This window comes from Macaca mulatta, chromosome 5 (assembly GCF_049350105.2).
Source record: "Macaca mulatta isolate MMU2019108-1 chromosome 5, T2T-MMU8v2.0, whole genome shotgun sequence".
In the NCBI taxonomy this organism is placed as follows: Eukaryota; Metazoa; Chordata; class Mammalia; order Primates; family Cercopithecidae; genus Macaca; species Macaca mulatta.
The window spans coordinates 64,904,769-64,920,918 of NC_133410.1; the positions used below are offsets into that span (position 1 = coordinate 64,904,769).

A 16,150-nucleotide genomic window follows, 5' to 3' on the forward strand; every position below is an offset into this window, starting at 1 on the left:
AATCCTTGAGGGCAAATCTTCCAATTTTGTATGACTGCTTAGTTCCTCATGTTGTTTTCTTGAGGAAATCTTCAACAGGTGTTGCTTTCTGCAACATCCCTCATGTTCTGTATTGTAGGAACATCCTTCACAGTTTTTTTCAATTGTCTCTGCTGCAGTCTAGGGAGATCTCTAGTACCACATATTTTTTCTGTATTTATTTTATAACAGGATGTCAATGCACCCTGTAGAGTAAATTTTTTTTCCTACTTCTAGGGACTATGTCTCCTAAGTTTTCCTCCCAAAAGTCACTTTGTCACAGCTCTTACAAGAATCTATTCACAAAATTCCCTCTGATTTTAACAATTTGTAAACATCCTTCCTTCTTTTTCTTTTTCTTTTTTTTTTTTTTTTTTTTTTTTTTTTTGAGACAGAAACTCACTCTAATGCCCAGGCTGGAGTGCAGGGGTACAGTCTCTCCTCACTGCAACCTCTGCCTCCCGGTTAAAGCAATTCACATGTCTCAGCCTCCCGAATAGCTGGGATGACAGTCACCCGCCACCATATCTGGCTAATTTTTGTATTTTTAGTAGAGACGAGGTTTCACCTTTCTGGCCAGACTGGTTTCAAACTGCTGACCTCAGGCGATCCACCCACCATGACTTCCGAAAGTGCTGATGAAAGGAGGGGCCAGCTGGGCTTCCTGGGTCCAGTAGGGGCTCGGAAAGCTGTGAAACTCACTCATTTCCTACATCAGAACTTACTTTGGTCCTGGATGAATAATATTGAAGATATATGCTTAAAATATTCCTAACATCAGAATTTGTGCATGTATTTTCTTCCTCAAGAAAGCTATAAGCAGCGAAAATTCTGCTGTAAGCTTCCCAGTGTCCTCTCTCCCTTCCCGCTCCCCTAAAACTAAAAGGAAAGTTAAAACCCCTTTTTTTCTGAGACCAGATGCCTTATCCATGCTCCCAATTCCAATTCCCTGTAAACATACTTTCTAAAGTCCTGTAAAATCCTGTCTCCTTTGCCAGGCCGCTGCAAGAAAGTAGATAAAACCTAAGTTACAATTCCAGTTTTCCTCAAAATCTAAGACATGTCACAAAATAATTTACTGCGTTTGTTTCTCACTCTAGTAACATCTTCCCTCTGCACGTATTTCCCGCCTTAAATAATTTAAAAGGCAACAGCACGTTTTAACTCTGGCTACCCGCTCGGGACCCCTTCCACGCTGTGGAAGCTTTGTACTGTCACTCTGCTCAATAAAGTCTACAGCTTTTTTGTTTTTTGGTTTTTTCTCTCAGTCCAATTCTTTGGCATGGCTAAGGCAAGAAGAACTTTTGACATTTCACTGAGATTATAGGTGTGAGTCACCATGCCTGACTCTTCCATCATTTTATACTAGGCTCTATATGTTGTTCTATGTCATTTTTTCTTGTAGAAGTGTATGTGTCTTCAATAGAATAAGTGGGAAAGAATTGATCCACTTATGATCACTTCAGTATTCTACGCCGTATGATTAATTTGAGGTCTGTTCATAGGAAACCTATTTTGTATTTAAAATATCTATGAATAAATATTTTACAATCCATAATAAATGTTTCAGTAGGTGTAAAAGTTTAAATTCATACACTTTTATGATTTTACTCTGTTTCTATTGTCAATATATAATGAATTTGCTAGTTGCACAGTGACTTCTGTTGACTAACTCAACAGCTTATATTTTGGAGATTTTGAGACATGACTGCAAATACTGTGACATTCGAATCAAACCATGGTCCCTCCCCTTGAACTTTAGCAAGGCTTGTGGCTGTCTCAGCAAAAAAGTATAGTGGAAGAAGACTATTACAAAAGACTGTACATTATCTCTGTCTGTCTCTCTGTCTCTGTCTGTCTTTTTTTTTTTTTTTTTATCTCTTTCTATCTCTCTCTCTGTCATTTTTCATTCTCTCTCTTTTTCTCCCTCTGTACACTTTGGAGCCCTGTGTTACACCCAAAGTCCTGATGATAAATGACAGTTTGGGGAGAGGTTCAGAGAGGAGACTAGGAAGTCAGGATTATTCAGTCAAAAAGGAATTTCAGTCTTTTGACATCAATCACTAAGTTTGTGAATTAATGACCTTCAGATGATTACATCCCCAGCCGTCATATGAAAGTAACCACCTGAGAAATACTCTGTATGAACCACCTGGCTCAGCCCACCCAAAACTCATGCTATGAGAGTTCTAATAAAATGCTTATTGTTTTTCGAAGTCCCCACGGTTGAGGGTTATGAAGTGATAGAAAACTAAAATGATATTTCTAAAATCTTAATTACACATTCATAATAACATACAATTAATATAGAGGCAAGAAAATGGAAACTACAAATGTAATATTTTGAAAATAACTGTAGCCCAGAAAGGGGAGTCAGCATAGCATGGTGGTTAAGAGCTCTGGCACTCTGGATCCAGTTAGCTTGGATTCAAGTTCTTGCAAAACCACTACAGAATTATGTGGGGTTTGGCAAGTTGCCTTACCTCTATGCCTCAACTTCTCCATCAGTGAAAAGGAGATGGAATAATGCCATTATCTACCTCATGTGGCTGATGAAAGGTTGGGTGTATTAACTTGGTAAAGCACTACAGTGGCTGTATGTAGCAAATGAAATTTGCATGAATTATAATAATTATTAAGTAGACAGAAAAATTTTCACGATTTGAGTCCTTACCTAAAATGCTTCATATATTTTAAATGTATCATAGTTCAAATGTAAATGACAAAAATGACAGAATTTGTTATTTTAAATATGTCAGAATTAAATTTATGATAATTTAATTAACCGATGACTGACAAATCCATTGGGTCCTGTGGGCAAAATTTGATCAGCCACATGTTTACATGTCTTTTTTTTAATATTTGAGGTAAAATTACATAAAATAACATGTACTATTTTAACCATTTAAAAGTGAACAATTCAGTGGCATTCACAAGGCATTCACAGTACTGTGTAATTGTCACTTCAATCTAGATCCAAAATTGTCACCAACCTACAAGGATGTTTATACAGAGGGCGGAGCAAGATGGCCGAATAGGAACAGCTCCAGTCTCCAACTCCCAGCGCGAGCGACACAGAAGACCGGTGATTTCTGCATTTTCAACTGAGGTACTGGGTTCATCGCACTGGGGAGTGCCGGACGATCAGTGCTGGTCAGCTGCTGCAGCCCCACCAGCGAGAGCTGAAGCAGGGCGAGGCATCACCTCACCTGGGAAGCCCAAGGGGGAAGGGAATCCCTTTTCCTAGCCAGGGGAACTGAGACACACAACACCTGGAAAATCGGGTAACTCCAACCCCAATACTGCGCTTTAAGCAAACAGGCACACCAGGAGATCATATCCCACACCTGGCCAGGAGGGTCCCACACCCACGGAGCCTCCCTCATTGCTAGCACAGCAGTCTGTGATCTACTGGCAAGGCAGCAGCGAGGCTGGGGGAGGGGCGCCCGCCATTGCTGAGGCTTAAGTAGGTAAACAAAGCTGCTGGGAAGCTTGAACTGGGTGGAGCTCACAGCAGCTCAAGGAAACCTGCCTGTCTCTGTAGACTCCACCTCTGGGGACAGGGCAATAACAAACGTAGCCGAAACCTCTGCAGACGCAAACGAATCTGTCTCACAGCTTTGAAGAGAGCAGTGGATCTCCCAACACGGAGGTTGAGATCTGAGAAGGGACAGACTCCTTGCTCAAGTGGGTCCCTGACCCCTGAGTAGCCTAACTGGGAGACATCCCCCACTAGGGGCAGTCTGACACCCCACACCTCACAGGGTGGAGTACACCCCTGAGAGGAAGCTTCCAAAGCAAGAATCAGACAGGTACACTCGCTGTTCAGAAATATTCTATCTTCTGCAGCCTCTGCTGCTGATACCCAGGCAAACAGGGTCTGGAGTGGACCTCATGCAATCTCCAACAGGCCTACAGCTGAGGGTCCTGACTGCTAGAAGGAAAGCTATCAAACAGGAAGGACACCTACACCAAAACCCCATCAGTACATCACCATCATCAAAGACCAGAGGCAGATAAAACCACAAAGATGGGGAAAAAGCAGGGCAGAAAAGCTGGAAATTCAAAAAATAAGAGCGCATCTCCCCCGGCAAAGGAGCGCAGCTCATCGACAGCAACGGATCAAAGCTGGACGGAGAATGACTTTGACGAGATGAGAGAAGAAGGCTTCAGTCCATCAAATTTCTCAGAGCTAAAGGAGGAATTATGTACCCAGTGCAAAGAAACTAAAAATCTTGAAAAAAAAGTGGAAGAATTGATGGCTAGAGTAATTAATGCAGAGAAGGTCATAAACGAAATGAAAGAGATGAAAACCATGACACGAGAAATACATGACAAATGCACAAGCTTCAGTAACAGACTCGATCAACTGGAAGAAAGAGTATCAGCGATTGAGGATCAAATGAATGAAATGAAGCGAGAAGAGAAACCAAAAGAAAAAAGAAGAAAAAGAAATGAACAAAGCCTGCAAGAAGTATGGGATTATGTAAAAAGACCAAATCTACGTCTGATTGGGGTGCCTGAAAGTGAGGGGGAAAATGGAACCAAGTTGGAAAACACTCTTCAGGATATCATCCAGGAGAACTTCCCCAACCTAGTAGGGCAGGCAAACATTCAAATTCAGGAAATACAGAGAATGCCACAAAGATATTCCTCGAGAAGAGCAACTCCAAGACACATAATTTCCAGATTCACCAAAGTTGAAATAAAGGAAAAAATCTTAAGGGCAGCCAGAGAGAAAGGTCGGGTTACCCACAAAGGGAAGCCCATCAGACTAACAGCAGATCTCTCGGCAGAAACTCTCCAAGCCAGTAGAGAGTGGGGGCCAATATTCAACATTCTTAAAGAAAAGAATTTTAAACCCAGAATTTCATATCCAGCCAAACTAAGTTTCATAAGTGAAGGAGAAATAAAATCCTTTACAGATAAGCAAATGCTTAGAGATTTTGTCACCACTAGGCCTGCCTTACAAGAGACCCTGAAGGAAGCACTAAACATGGAAAGGAATAACCGGTACCAGCCATTGCAAAAACATGCCAAAATGTAAAGACCATCGAGGCTAGGAAGAAACTGCATCAACTAACGAGCAAAATAACCAGTTAATATCATAATGGCAGGATCAAGTTCACACATAACAATCTTAACCTTAAATGTAAATGGACTAAATGCTCCAATTAAAAGACACAGACTGGCAAACTGGATAAAGAGTCAAGACCCATCAGTCTACTGTATTCAGGAGACCCATCTCACACGCAGAGACATACATAGGCTCAAAATAAAGGGATGGAGGAAGATTTACCAAGCAAATGGAGAAGAAAAAAAAGCAGGGGTTGCAGTACTAGTCTCTGATAAAACAGACTTTAAACCATCAAAGATCAAAAGAGACAAAGAAGGCCATTACATAATGGTAAAGGGATCAATTCAACAGGAAGAGCTAACTATCCTAAATATATATGCACCCAATACAGGAGCACCCAGATTCATCAAGCAAGTCCTTAGAGACTTACAAAGAGACTTAGACTCCCATACAATAATAATGGGAGACTTCAACACTCCACTGTCAACATTAGACAGATCAACGAGACAGAAAGTTAACAAGGATATCCAGGAATTGAACTCATCTCTGCAGCAAGCAGACCTAATAGACATCTATAGAACTCTCCACCCCAAATCAACAGAATATACATTCTTCTCAGCACCACATCGTACTTACTCCAAAATCAGCCACGTAATTGGAAGTAAAGCACTCCTCAGCAAATGTACAAGAACAGAAATTATAACAAACTGTCTCTCAGACCACAGTGCAAACAAACTAGAACTCAGGACTAAGAAACTCAATCAAAACCGCTCAATTACATGGAAACTGAACAACCTGCTCCTGAATGACTACTGGGTACATAACGAAATGAAGGCAGAAATAAAGATGTTCTTTGAAACCAATGAGAACAAAGATACAACATACCAGAATCTCTGAGACACATTTAAAGCAGTGTGTAGAGGGAAATTTATAGCACTAAATGCCCACAAGAGAAAGCAGGAAAGATCTAAAATTGACACTCTAACATCGCAATTAAAAGAACTAGAGAAGCAAGAGCAAACACATTCGAAAGCTAGCAGAAGGCAAGAAATAACTAAGATCAGAGCAGAACTGAAGGAGATAGAGACACAAAAAACTCTCCAAAAAGTCAATGAATCCAGGAGTTGGTTTTTTGAAAAGATCAACAAAATTGACAGACCACTAGCAAGACTAATAAAGAAGAAAAGAGAGAAGAATCAAATCGACGCAATTAAAAATGATAAAGGGGATATCACCACCGACTCCACAGAAATACAAACTACCATCAGAGAATACTATAAACACCTCTACGCAAATAAACTGGAAAATCTAGAAGAAATGGATAATTTCCTGGACACTTACACTCTTCCAAGACTAAACCAGGAAGAAGTTGAATCCCTGAATAGACCAATAGCAGGCTCTGAAATTGAGGCAATAATTAATAGCCTACCAACCAAAAAAAGTTCAGGACCAGATGGATTCACAGCTGAATTCTACCAGAGGTACAAGGAGGAGCTGGTACCATTCCTTCTGAAACTATTCCAATCAACAGAAAAAGAGGGAATCCTCCCTAACTCATTTTATGAGGCCAACATCATCCTGATACCAAAGCCTGGCAGAGACACAACAAAAAAAGAGAATTTTAGACCAATATCCCTGATGAACATTGATGCAAAAATCTTCAATAAAATACTGGCAAACCGGATTCAGCAGCACATCAAAAAGCTTATCCACCATGATCAAGTGGGCTTCATCCCTGGGATGCAAGGCTGGTTCAACATTCGCAAATCAATAAACATAATCCAGCATATAAACAGAACCAAAGACAAGAACCACATGATTATCTCAATAGATGCAGAAAACGCTTTTGACAAAATTCAACAGCCCTTCATGCTAAAAACGCTCAATAAATTCGGTATTGATGGAATCTACCTCAAAATAATAAGAGCTATTTATGACAAACCCGCAGCCAATATCATACTGAATGGGCAAAAACTGGAAAAATTCCCTTTGAAAACTGGCACAAGACTGGATGCCCTCTCTCCCCACTCCTATTCAACATAATGTTGGAAGTTCTGGCTAGGGCAATCAGGCAAGAGAAAGAAATCAAGGGTATTCAGTTAGGAAAAGAAGAAGTCAAATTGTCCCTGTTTGCAGATGACATGATTGTATATTTAGAAAACCCCATTGTCTCAGCCCAAAATCTCCTTAAGCTGATAAGCAACTTCAGCAAAGTCTCAGGATACAAAATTAATGGGCAAAAATCACAAGCATTCTTATACACCAGTAACAGACAAACAGAGAGCCAAATCAGGAATGAACTTCCATTCACAATTGCTTCAAAGGGAATAAAATACCTAGAAGTCCAACTTACAAGGGATGTAAAGGACCTCTTCAAGGAGAACTACAAACCACTGCTCAGTGAAATAAAAGAGGACACAAACAAATGGAAGAACATACCATGCTCATGGATAGGAAGAATCAATATTGTGAAAATGGCCATACTGTCCAAGGTTATTTACAGATTCAATGCCATCCCCATCAAGCTACCAATGAGTTTCTTCACAGAACTGGAAAAAACCCCTTTAAAGTTCATATGGAACCAAAAAAGAGCCCACATCTCCAAACAATCCTAAGTCAAAAGAACAAAGCTGGAGGCATCACGCTGCCTGACTTCAAACTATACTACAAGGCTACAGTAACCAAAACAGCATCGTACTGGTACCAAAACAGACATAGAGAACAATGGAACAGAACAGAGTCCTCAGAAATAATACCACACATCTACAGCCATCTGATGTTTGACAAACCTGAGAGAAACAAGAAATGGGGAAAGGATTCCCTATTGAATTAATGGTGCTGGGAAAATTGGCTAGCCATAAGTAGAAAGCTGAAACTGGATCCTTTCCTTACTCCGTATATGAAAATTAATTCAAGATGGATTAGAGATTTAAATGTTAGACCTAATACCATAAAAACCCTAGAGGAAAACTTAGGTAGTACCATTCAGGACATAGGCATGGGCAAAGACTTCATGTCTAAAACACCAAAAGCAACGGCAGCAAGAGCCAAAATTGACAAATGGGATCTAATTAAACTAAAGAGCTTCTGCACAGCAAAAGAAACTACCTTCAGAGTGAACAGGCAACCTACAGAATGGGAGAAAATTTTTGCAATCTACTCATCTGACGAAGGGCTAATATCCAAAACCTACAAAGAACTCAAACAAATTTACAAGAAAAAAACAACCCCATCAAAAAGTGGGCAAAGGATATGAACAGACATTTCTCAAAAGAAGACATTCGTACAGCCAACAGACACATGAAAAAATGCTCATCATCACTGGCCATCAGAGAAATGCAAATCAAAACCACAATGAGATACCATCTCACACCAGTTAGAATGGCAATCATTAAAAAGTCAGGAAACAACAGGTGCTGGAGAGGATGTGGAGAAATAGGAACACTTTTACACTGTTGGTGGGATTGTAAACTAGTTCAACCATTATGGAAAACAGTATGACGATTCCTAAAGGATCTAGAACTAGATGTACCATATGACCCAGCCATCCCATTACTGGGTATATACCCAAAGGATTATAAATCATGCTGCTATAAAGACACATGCACACGTATGTTTATTGCGGCACTATTCACAATAGCAAAGACTTGGAATCAACCCAAATGTCCATCAGTGACAGACTGGATTAAGAAAATGTGGCACATATACACCATGGAATACTATGCAGCCATAAAAAAGGATGAGTTCATGTCCTTTGTAGGGACATGGATGCAGCTGGAAACCATCATTCTTAGTAAACTATCACAAGAATAGAAAACCAAACACCGCATGTTCTCACTCATAGGTGGGAACTGAACAATGAGATCACTTGGACTCGGGAAGGGGAACATCACACACCGGGGCCTATCATGGGGAGGGGGGAGGGGGGAGGGATTGCATTGGGAGTTATACCTGATGTAAATGAGGAGTTGATGGGTGCTGACGAGTTGATGGGTGCAGCACAGCAACATGGCACAAGTATACATATGTAACAAACCTGCACGTTATGCACATGTACCCTAGAACTTAAAGTATAATAATAATAAAATTTTTTTTTTAAAAAAAGCGAGAAGAAAAGAAATAGCTGAAACAATTTAAAATAAAAAACAAAGTTGGAAGACTTTCACTTTCTGCTTTTAAAGACAAATATCAATATAAAATAATCAAGAGAGTGTGATACAGACTTAAGATAGGCGTATAAATCAGTGTAATAGATTTTAGAATCTAGGAATATACTCATGCATTTATGGTTTTTGAAAAAAGTGCCCAATTTAATGGGTCAAAGAATAGATTATTCAACAAACGTAATTGGGAAAAGTGATTATCCACATACGAAATAATTAGAGTTGGGCCCCCTACCTCAAACCACTTACAAAAATTAACTCAAAATTAGTTAAAGCTGAATGTAAGCAATAGAACTGTAAAACTCTAATAATGAAACATGGGGGCTTATGTCCATGATTTTGCATTTGGGGATAGTTTGGTAGATATGACACTAAAAATAAAAGTGAGCCAATTCAAGCTGATTCATAGGATTTCATCAAAATTAATATTTTTGTGTTTCAGTGGACATTATTAAGAAAGTAAAAAGACAACCCAAAAATGAGATAATATTCTTGGATATCATATATATGATAAGGAACTTATATGAAAAATATATTAAATATGTAAGTCCACAAAAAGTAGACAAATAATTTAATCAAAATGGGCAAAGCATCAAAATAGAAATTTTTCTAAGAAGATATATAATGACTAATTAGCACATAAAAATGCTCCGAAGTGTTAAATATGAAGGAAATATAAATCATAATGAGATTTCACTTCACTCACACTGGCTGTAATAAAAAAACATATGATAACAAGTACTGACAAGGTTATGGAGACATTAAAACCATCATGCATTGGTGGTGAGAATGGAAAATAGTTCAGCCATTGTGAAAACCAGTTAGGAATTCCTCAAAAGGTTACACATACATTTACCATATAATCCAGCAATTCCACTTCTAGATATACACTCAAGAGAAATAAAAATATGTCCACAGAAAGCTTGTACATGAATGTAAATCAGCATTATTCATAATCATCAAAAATGGAAAAAATAAATGTATATCAACTGATAAATGAACAGATAAAATGAGTATATATGCACTTTGGAGTATTATTTGACAATAGAAAGAAATGAAGTCCTTATATACACTATTCCATGGGTGAACCTTTAATACATTATGCTAAACACAACAAGCCACTCACAAAAGACCATATATTGTACGATTTCATTTTTTAAAATGTATTATTTTGCATAGGTTATTGGGGTACAGGTGGTATTTGGTTACATAAGTTCTTTAGTGGTGGTTTGTGAAATCCTGGTGCACCCATCACCCAAGCAGTATACACTGTACCACATATGTTGTCTTTTATCCCTTGCCCCCTCCCACTCTTCTGCCCAAGTCTCCAAAGTCCATTGTAACATTCTTATGCCTTTGTGTCCTCATAGCTTAGCTCTCACATTATCAGTGAGAACATACGATGTTTGGTTTTCCATTCCTGAGTTATTTCACTTAGTATAATAGTCTCCAATCTCATCCAGGTCATTGCAAACATTACTAATTCATTAAATTTTATTACTGAGTAATATTCCATCATATGGATATACCACAGTTTGTTTATCCATTTGTTGACTGATGGACATTTGGGATAGTTCTATAATTTTGCAGTTGTGGATTGTGCTGCTGTAAACATGCATGTGCAAGTATCTTTTTTGAATAATGACTTCTTTTCCTCTGGGTAAATACCCAGCAGTGGGATTACAGATCAAATGGTAGTTCAACTTAGTTCTTTAAGGAATCATCACACTGTTTTCCACAGCGACTGTACTAGTTTACATTCTCACCAGTGTAGAAGTGTTCCCTGATCACTGCATCCATGCCAACATCTACTGTATTTTTATTTTTTTTTTATTATTATTATGGCCATTCTTGAAGGAGTAAGGTGGTATTGCATTGTAGTTTTGATTTGCATGTCCCTGATCATTAGTGATGTCAAACACTTTTTTCATAAGTTTACTGGTCATTTGTATACTTATTTTGAGAATTGTCTATTCATGTCCTTATCCCACTTTTTGGGGGGATTTTTTTTTTTTTTTTCTTACTGATTTATTTGAGTTCGTTGTAGATTCTGGACATTAGTACTTTGCCATAGGTATAGATTAAGAAGATTTTCTCCCACTCTGTGGGTTGTCCATTTACTCCGCTGACTGCTCCTTTTGCTGTGCAAAAGTTAGTTTAATTAGGTCCTACCTATTTATCTTTGGTTTTATTGCATTTGCTTTTGGGTTTTTGGTCATGAAATCCTTGCCTAAGCCAACTCCTAGAAGGGTTTTTCCAGTGTTACCTTCTAGAGTTCCAGTTTCAGGTCTTAGGTTTCAGTCTTTAATCCATTTTGAGTTGATTTTTTGCATAAAGTGAGAGATAAGGATTCAGTTTCATTCTTCTACATGTGACTAGCCAACTATCCCAGCACCATTTGTTGAAAAGGGTGTATTTCCCCACTATATGTTTCTGTTTACTTCATCAAAGATCAGTTGGCTGTAAGTATTTGGGTTTATTTCTGGGTTCTCCATTCTGTTCCATTCATCTATGTGCCTATTTTTATATGAGTACCACTCTCTTTTGGTGACTATGGCCCTAGAGTATAGTTTGAAATCAGGTAGCGTGATGGCTCCAGATTTGTTCTTTTTGCTTAGTCTTGCTTTGGCTATGTGGGCTCCTTTTTGGTTCCATATGAATTTTAAATTGTTTGTTCTAATTCTGTGAAGAATGATCGTGGTATTTTCATGGGGATTGTATTGAATTTGTAGATTGCTTTTGGCAGTATGGTCATTTTCACAATATTTATTCTATCCATCCATGAGCATGGGGTGTTTTTCCATCTGTTTTTGTCATCTATGACACATCTTTCAGCAGTGATTTGTAGTTTTCCTTGTAGAGGTGTTTTGAATCCTTTGTTAGGTATATTCCTAAGTATTTTATTTTACTTTATTTGTTTGCAGCTATTGTAAAATGGGTTGAGTTCTTGATTTGATACTCTGCTTAGTTGCTTTTGGTGTATACAAGAGCTACTGATTTGTGTACATTAGTCTTGCACTGGAAACTTTCCAGTATTCTTTTATCAGTTCTATATGCTTTCTGGAGGAGTCCTTAGGATTTTCAAGGTAAACAATCATATTGTTAGCAAACAGGGACAGTTTGACTTCTTCTTTACTGATTTGGATTCTTTACTGATTTTATTTCTTTCTCTTTTCTGATTGCTCTGGCTAGGACTTCTAGTACTATGTTGAAGAGGAGTGGTGAGAGTGGGCATCCTTGTCTTGTTCCCAGTCTCAGAGGGAATGCTTTCACCTTTTCCCCATTCAGTATTACATTGGCTGAGGGTTTGCCATAGATAGCTTTTATTATATTAAGGTATTCCCTTGTATGCTGATTTTGCTGAGAATTTTAATCATAAAGCAATGCTAGATTTTGTCAAATGCTTTTTCTGCATCTATTGAGATGATCATGTGATTTTTGTTTTTAATTCTGTTTATGTGATGTACCACATTTATTGACTTGTGTGTATTAAAACATCCCTGCATCCCTGGTATAAAACTAACGTTGTCATGGTGGATTATCTTTTTTTACATTGTTGGATTCAGTTAGCTAGTATCTTGTTAAGAATTTTAGCATTTATGTTCATTAAGGGTATAGGTCTGTAGTTTTCTTTTTTGGTTGTGTCCTTTTTTGGATTTGGTATTAGGGAGATGCTGGTTTCATAGAATGAATTAGGGAGGGTTCCTCTTTTCTCTGTCTTGCGGAATAGTGTCAAAAGGATTGGTGCCAATTCTTCTTTGAATGTCTGGTAGAATTCTGCTGTGAATCTGTGTGGTCCTAGACTTTTTTTGTTGGAAATTTTTAAATTACCATTTCAATCTTGCTGATTCTTATTGGTATGTTCAGGGTATCTAATTCTTCCTGATTTAAGTTAGGAAGGTTGTATTTTTCCAGGAATTTATCCATCTCTTCTGCATTTTCTAATTTATGTGCATAAAGGTGTTCATAGCAACCTTGAATGATCTTTTGGGTCTTGTGTGATTTATGCTTTAAAGATATGCTGTTTTGATGTGTTTCCAGAATTTATTTCAAGATTTAGATTTCCTTTAACAGTTCTTGTAGTGGTGGCTTGGTAATGGCGAATTCTCTCAGCATTTGTTTTCTGAAAATGGCTATCTTTCCTTCATATATGATGCTTGGTTTCACTGGATACAAAATTCTTGGCTGATAATTGTTTTGTTTGAAGAGGCTGAAGATAGGGCCCTAATCCTTTCTAGTTTATAGGGTTTCTGCTGAGAAATCTGCTGTTAATCAAATAGGTTTTCCTTTGTAGGTTACCTGCTGCTTCTCTCTCACAGCTCTTAAGATTCTTTCCTTTTTTTTTTTTTTTTTTTTTTTTTTTTTGAGATGGAGTTTCACTCTTTTTGCCCAGGTTACAGTGCAACAGCATAATCTCGGCTCACCACAACCTCTACTTCTTGGATTCAAGCAATTCTCCCACCTCAGCCTCCTGAGTAGCTGGGCTTACAGGTGCGTGCCACCATGCCTGGCTAATTTTTGTATTTTTAGTAGAGACGGGGTTTCACCATGTTAGTCAGGCTGGTCTCGAACTCCCGACCTCAGGTGGCCTGCCCACCTCAGCCTCCCAAAGTGTTGGGATTACATGCATGAGCCACCGTGCCTGGCTTCTTTCCTTCATCTTTTTTTTTTTTTTTTTTTTTTTTTGAGAGGGAGTCTCACTCTGTTGCCCAGGCTGGAGTGCAGTGGTGCAATCTCCACTCACTGCAAACTTCGCCTCCCAGGTTCACACCATTTTCCTGCCTCAGCCTCCTGAGTAGTGGGGACTACAGGCGCCCGCCACCGCGCCGGGCTAATTTTTGTATTTTTAGTAGAGACGGGGTTTCACCGTGTTAGCCAGGGTGGCCTCAATCTCCTGACCTCATGATCTGCCTGTCTCGGCCTCCCAAAGTAGTGGGATTACAGGCGTGAGCCACCATGCCCGGTCTTTCCTTCACCTTAACTTTGAATAACCTGATGACAATGTGCCTAGGTGTAGATCTTTTTGCGATGAATTTCCCAGGTGTTCTTTGTGCTTCTTGTGTGGGTCTCTAGGAAGACTGGGGAAGTTTTCCTCAATTATTCCCCCAAATATATTTCCAAGGTTTTTGAATTGTCTTCTTCCTCAGGAATACTGATTCTTCTTAGAATTGGTCATTTAATGTAGTCCCAGACTTCTTGGAGTCTTTGTTCATATTTTCTTTTTCTTTTTCATTTTTTTTTTCTGTATTGGATCAAGTTAGTTTGAAGACCTTGTCTTTGAGTTCTGAATTTCTTTCTTCTCTTTGTTCAATTCTATTGCTGAGATTTTCCTGAGCATTTTGCATTTCTAAAAGTGTGTTCAAAGTTTCCTGAATTTTTTATTTCTTTGTCTTTCAGTTATTTCATTGACTATTTCTCTCTTCACTTATTGTATTATGTTTTGGATTTCCTTACATTGGGCTTTGCCTTTCTCTGGTCCCTCCCTGATTAGATTAATAACTAACCCCCTGAATTCTTTTTCAGGTAAATCAGGGACTTCTTGATTTACATAAATTACTGGTGAACTAGCGTGATTTTCAGCGCGGGGTTGGGGGGGGGGTGTTAACAAGCTTTCTTTTGTCATATTCCCAGAGTTGGTGTTCTGGTTCCTTCTCATTTGTGTAGGCTCTGTCTGAGGGAAGGTCTGGGGCTGAAGACTGTTGTTCGGACTTTTTTTGTCCCACGGGGTGTTCCCTTGTTGTAGTACTCTCCCCTTTTTTTGTGGATGTGATTTCCTGTGAGCCAAACTACAGTGATTGTTGTCTCTCTTCTGGGTCTAGCCACCCAGCGAGTCTACCCAGCTCCAGGCTGGTACTGGGGGTTGTCTGCAGAGTCCTGTGATATGAAATATCTATGGATCTCTCAGCTGTGGATACCAGTGTCTGTTCAGGTGGAGGGTATAAAGGACTCTGTGGGGATCTTTAGCTTTGGTGGCTTAATGGTCTATTTTGTGCTGGTTGGCCTCCTGCCAGGAGGTGGTGCTTTCCAGAAAGCATCAGCTGTAGTAGTGTGGAGAGGGACTGGTGCTGAGCGGGGCCCTAGAACTCCCAAGATTATAGGTCCTCTGTCTTCTGCTATGGGGGAGTGGGGGGAGGTTAGGGAAGGACCTTCAGGTGGGGGCGGGTCTAGGCATGTTTGAGCTCAGGCCCTCCTTGGGCAGGCCTTGCTTTGGCTGCTGTGGGGGATAGGGGTGAGATTCTCAGGTCACTGGAGTTGTGTACCTAGGTGGATTATGGCTGCCTCTGCTGAGTTATAAGGTTGTCAGGGAAGTGGGGGAAAGCCAGCAGTCACAGGCCTCACCCAGCTCTCATGCACACTGAAAGGCCACTGTCACTTCCACCGTGGCCCCTGCAACAATACCGAGTCTGTTTCCAGGAGGAAGGCAAATTGGCCTTGAATATTTGCCTGAGGTTTTCTACATCCCAGCTGCAAAGAAAAGGGCTTTAGTTCTTCCCCTGCCTGTGAAGTCTGCAAGCTGGATTCATGCCCTCCCCCAAGTTCTGGCCAGGAGGCTTCTCACCTGTTCAAATTGTTACAAAGTTCAGCAGAGAAATCCCTTTCACTGTGGACTTTTACCCCTGTAATGTTCTTGTAACAGTTCAAACTCCGAGAGCGCATCAACAGAAAACACGAGACAGTGTGGAACAACATGCTGTTTTAATGAGTACCTGGGTGCAGGCGGACTAAGGCCTAAAATGGCATCAGCCCCAAGTGAGGATGGGACAGGGGTTTTATAGTCCTCTGTAAACAGTAAGTGTCCCAGTCTGGTGTGACTGCTATCTAGTACCCAGACGACCTCTTTCTTGATCTTCAGGGGTATGTGTCTTCCAGCCAGGGTAGGTGTCTTCCAGTT

General features: G+C 39.6%; 1 protein-coding gene across 2 annotated transcripts in view; it reads left to right on the forward strand.

Annotated features, from left to right (window-relative positions):
* The first annotated feature begins 15,900 nt into the window (after positions 1–15,900).
* Positions 15,901–16,150, forward strand: part of LOC710412 (UDP-glucuronosyltransferase 2B20) — a 32,795-nt gene continuing 32,545 nt past the window's right edge. The window contains exon 1 of one of the 2 annotated variants that reach the window (XM_078003515.1): positions 15,901–16,133. The gene's annotated coding sequence lies outside the window, so the exon portion shown is untranslated. The remainder of the gene's footprint in view (positions 16,134–16,150) is intronic. The other variant, XM_028848544.2, reaches the window with a different exon arrangement.